Source organism: Tursiops truncatus, chromosome 4 (assembly GCF_011762595.2).
Source record: "Tursiops truncatus isolate mTurTru1 chromosome 4, mTurTru1.mat.Y, whole genome shotgun sequence".
NCBI lineage: Eukaryota > Metazoa > Chordata > Mammalia > Artiodactyla > Delphinidae > Tursiops > Tursiops truncatus.
The window spans coordinates 132,342,496-132,347,519 of NC_047037.1; the positions used below are offsets into that span (position 1 = coordinate 132,342,496).

The following is a 5,024-nucleotide window of genomic DNA, read 5'->3' on the forward strand; positions in this document are numbered from 1 at the left end:
ACATTTCAGCTCCATGCTGATGATGCGCAAATGTATAATTCCAGCTCATACCTTTCCACAAAGACCCAAAATTGTATTACCTCTCTGCTTCCTTCTTGGTACATCTTCAATAAAATTTTACTCTTAAACAATCACAAACTTACAGAAAAGTTGAACTACAGTACAGAGCCCTTTATCTCTGAACCATTTTCTGGTGCCTCCGTCACCCCTAAATACTTTTGTGTTTATTTCCTACAAACAAGAACACACTTCTATATAAACTACAATACAGCCTCACAATCAGGAACTCAACTTTGATACATGAATACCGTCTAATCCTCTGACCCTCTTCAAGTGTCACTGGTCATGCCCTCTCTGATTAAAAGGATCCGTCTCTCTAGAAGGTCTGTGTCTTTATTCCTGTCTTACCCCTAGGTTCTTCATGACATTTTTTTTCCCTTAAATTCCATATATATGTGTTACCGTACGGTATTTGTCTTTCTCTTTCTGACTTACTTCACTCTGTATGACAGACTCTAGGTCTATGGGGAGGGGAAAGGGTAAGCTGTGACAAAGCACGAGAGAGGCATGGACATATATACACTACCAAACGTAAGGTAGATAGCTAGTGGGAAGCAGCCGCATAGCACAGGGAGATCGGCTAGGTGCTTTGTGACCGCCTGGAGGGGTGGGATAGGGAGGGTGGGAGGGAGGGAGAGGCAAGAGGGAAGAGATATGGGAACATATGTATATGTATAACTGATTCACTTTGTTATAAAACAGAAACTAACACACCATTGTAAAGCAATTATACTCCAATAAAGATGTTTAAAAAAATTAGAAAAAATAAAGTACTGCAAATAGGAATAAAAGGGTTAAAAACTAATACATTTAAAGTAGAATATAATCAACGGATAGTTCTTAAAAATAATACAATAGTTTTCAAATAGTGAAACTAAATTTAAAGTGCTTAAAGACATAGCTTATGGTTACTAAAGGAGAAAGTTGGAGGGGGCTTGGAGCTATGGATAAATTAGGAGTTTGGGATTGGCCGATGCAAGCTAATGAGTATAAAATTGATAAACAGGGCAAAAAAAAAAATGGATCTATCTCAAAGTCACAGATCGCATTTAGTTGTCATGTCTCTTTAGTTTCCTTTAGTCTTGAATGATTCCTCAGACTTTGACCGTCACAACTTAACCTCCGTGACTTTAGGAGACTAGGGCCAGAGATTTTGGAGAATGTCCCTCTCTCTGGTTACGCACATTTGACGGAAGTGTCACAGATATGGTATTGCTCCCTGTTGAGTGGTGTGGAATTTGACTTCGTTCCATCGTTGATGGTGTTTGATTGCATTGCTTGGTTAAGACGACCTCGCATTGCTTGGTTAAGACGACCTCTGCCAGTATTGGTCACTGTAAAGCTACTCTGGTTCCCTTCGTAATTAGTAACTATTTTTGTATCCCCACCCTCTAGGAACTCTTGGCCTCAGACTTCTCATAGCTCAGATCTCAGCCCAGATGTCCTCAGCTGAGAAAGTTCCTCCCAGACCAGCCAGGAAGCCTCCAGCTCACCACCTGTTGTTTTGTCTTCATGTCACTCTGCAGTTATCTTGTTTATTTATAGTTTGTACCACTATCACCCCAACCTCCCCACCCACTGGAACATAAGCTCCAGAGGACAGCAGGAACTTGGCTTGTGTCATATACTCTACTCACTCCAAAACCTACAAGAGTGCTTGGCATGGGTGGGTACTCAATGAATATTTCTGAATGAATGAACAAATGTGTATTTTTAAAAATATAGTAGACTTTAGTTATGGGAAAATAGAGCATATAGTACAGAGATTTCCCACAGGCCTCTTCTCCTCCACACAGTTTCCCCTATCTTTAACATCTTAGGCTAGTGTGGTACCTCTGTAACAATTAATGAGCCAATATTGATACATTAATATTAACCAAATGCTGTAATAGTTTGTAGAATAGAATTCACTGTTTATGTTATGCAGTTCTATGGGTTTTGATGAAGGCATGATGTCATGTATTCACCTAGTCTGATAATTCCAGATTCTCTGTCACATCTTAATCTTGTTCTCAAGCTTACTCTGTCTCTTCAGATTGTGTTTTTCCTGCTTTTTTTTTTCCTTATACTTTTTGTAGAAAGTTGGACATGATGTATCAGATAACAGGAGCTGAGATAAACAATCTTTTACTATGAAGTGTCATGTTTATCTGGTTAAGAGTTAGTCTGTGTTTAATGCTTGCTGCCCCTGTAGGTGTCAGAGGCTTTGATTTCTTCCAGTATCTCCATTTTTTGTCTTCCTTGTTGTCTCTGGGTTTCCCTAGAAACTCTCTCTTAAATAGAGTTGTAATCTACTGGAGTCTTATAGGTGTGGTGGAAGGCTTTGTGGAGGGGAAACTTTCAATAATCTTAAAATTAAATTTCAGGGTTTGTTTTTTCTTTTTAATGAGCCTGAACCTCTGGACTGTGACCCTCAGAGGAGTTTCTTAGCCTCTGTCCCTCTGTTTTTCCTCCCCTTATGACAGGAAGGTTTGAGGGGGCTAAGTTGTCTAATCGCCTTTGAGCTGGGTCACAGTAGACTTGGCTAAAATAATTCCCCTTGAAAGCAGGCTTTTTTTTTTTTAAACAGAACACTCTCAGTGTATTTCAGATGGTTACTTTTCACCTCCCTGTGGCTAAATGGGAAGGAAACTTTCTCTTCCTTCTGGTGGGGCACCTGTGTGAAAGCTCAAGAAAGTAGGAGGACCCCGCTAAGACTGGGTCCCCAGGAGTTTTGGGGGTTTGTTTTGTTTTGTTTTGTTGAAATTTAGAGAAAAAATTTATTGAAGATCTGAAAAACAATTTCTAAAAGATTGACTTTTCCAGAAAACGGTAGCTACACAATGTATTGCGTCTATCATGTTAAAATGTGCATTAGACACAAATACGAAAACCATGAAACAAGCCACCATTCTCTGACAATCTGAGCAAAGATAAAATGCCTAAGGAACAACATAGATGACTTGCAAAGGACGGGGTCTTTACTGTCAGCACCATAAAAAAAAGGGGGAGCACAAATGGACTAGTGTGTTCAGTTATACACACTGAATTGAACCTTAGGAACTAGCATTTTGTCATATAGTATTAACATATTATAAAGTGTGTAGTGTCAGAGGAATAAAACCACCAGCATTCAAAAGCAGCTTTGTCAACTAAGCAATAAAACACTCTACAGTACGTCTCTCTGTTGTCCATCATTGAATACACTGGTAGCAACTTTGAAATGAAAAAAAAGAAAAGAAAAGAAAAAAGGAGCTGTAACCCCTTTTATTTGCTGTTTAAAATCAAACAGAAAACAAACATCACTTCTGTTTACAGTAACATTTCCAAAGTGCATCATTTGTACAAGAGAAGCACTAAGAAACAAAAATGTGTTTACAGAGATCCAAACATGAGTGAGTATAAGCACCTCACACAGCTCTCCAATGGTATTCAGAAGCCACTTCATAATCACTGGCACTAAACAAAGTTGCAGAGTTCTTTGCCAGGTATTTTAGGAAACCATGAAGATAATTCAGTAATAAAGCAAGGCTCTTCTCATCCAGAGGTGTATAGGCCAACATTGCTCCAATACGTACAAATAATCTCAGTAGTTGTGGCACTCCGTACACCGGGGACATAGGCATATCGGGGTGATCTGTGAGAACTTCAGCATACTGTGGTCTCTCAAATTTGTAGAGTAGCTGGGTGCCCAACATTGCACTGAAGTACTCCTTTATCCCTGCCACAATTTCATTAACAGCATACTCATTATCTGTGTTTCCTCGAGATTTCTCATAATTTGCAAAATCCTCTAGAATGGAATCCACATTCTTCTTGGCAGGAAGATAAAAGAGCTGTTTTTGCCGGGTAATTAAGTCCTAGTCATCAACAAGCCATGGTTTTAGTTCTTCAGGAATCTTTAACTTCAACTCTGTTCATGAATATTTCCTCATTTTCAACAATCGGGTCTCCTCGGGCCCTTTTCTTGTAGGAGGCTGGGGTGTCTCACTGGTGCTACCACCATCTCCATTTCCAGTTGTTTTCTGTTGGTTCTTTTTTGTTTTCACGTCAACACTTTTCTGTTGCAGACCAGAAGTCTCCTTTCCAGGGGCAGCCCCTCTCATCTTCCCCTCTGCATACTGCTCCTGGCTGGCTTTTTGAAGTTCTTGTTGTTTCTGCAAATTGGTGTCCGCGTATTTGAGTACTCCGCTTTCTGGAACCCATTCATCTCGATTTTTATTCCAACCACTGTAATGTATAAAGTATTTCACCCGTTTATCCTTTATGACCACCTATACACACTTTGCTTCATAAAGAAGAGGTCCACGGAAGCACAGCACTCTCTCATCCTCCTGGAATTTAGGCTTCCGGTCCTGCTTCGGCACCAATTTTAAGTGATTGCCGCCCCCTCCTCCTTCTCCCACCATCTCGACGACTACTGTCCCCTACTCTCTACCCCGCCCAGCTCCGCGTCAGACACGCCTTCAGGCACCTCCAGCTCTACATCCGGGCCGATTTTTCCCCAGGAGTTTGTTGCGGAGCACAGGCTCCGGACGCGGCAGGCTCAGCGGCCATGGCTCACGGGCCCAGCCGCTCCGCGGCATCTTCTCGGACCGGGGCACGAACCCATGTGTCCTGCATCGGCAGGCAGACTCTCAACCACTGCGCCATCAGAAAAGCCCCACCCCCCGCCCCGCCCCGCCCCGCCCCGCCCCAGGAGTTTTTAACTCTCAAGCTAGTCCATGCTCAGCCTCCAGCAGTAAGTCAAGCACGGTTTGTTTTCCTGTTTTCTGAGGCTTCTGCTCCTTGTCTACTGATTCTCTGCATTTGCCCGTCTCTCCAGTTTTGGGGGCTGCAGTTTGCCCTGTGACCTCCATTCACTAATGGATCTAAGAAGAGTTGATTTTACCATTGGTTCAGCTTTTCTCTTGTGAAGAGTGGAGTGACAAATACTAAACTCTTTACATCTTGGGGTGGACAGCATTTGTTTTTTGTTTTTGTTT

At 41.8% G+C, this 5,024-nt stretch overlaps 1 pseudogene; it reads right to left on the reverse strand.

Moving 5' to 3' along the window:
- Nucleotides 1–3,405: 3,405 nt before the first annotated feature.
- On the reverse strand, nt 3,406–4,302 carry LOC101330793 (mortality factor 4-like protein 1 pseudogene; annotated as a pseudogene).
- Between the last annotated feature and the right edge of the window lie 722 nt (nt 4,303–5,024).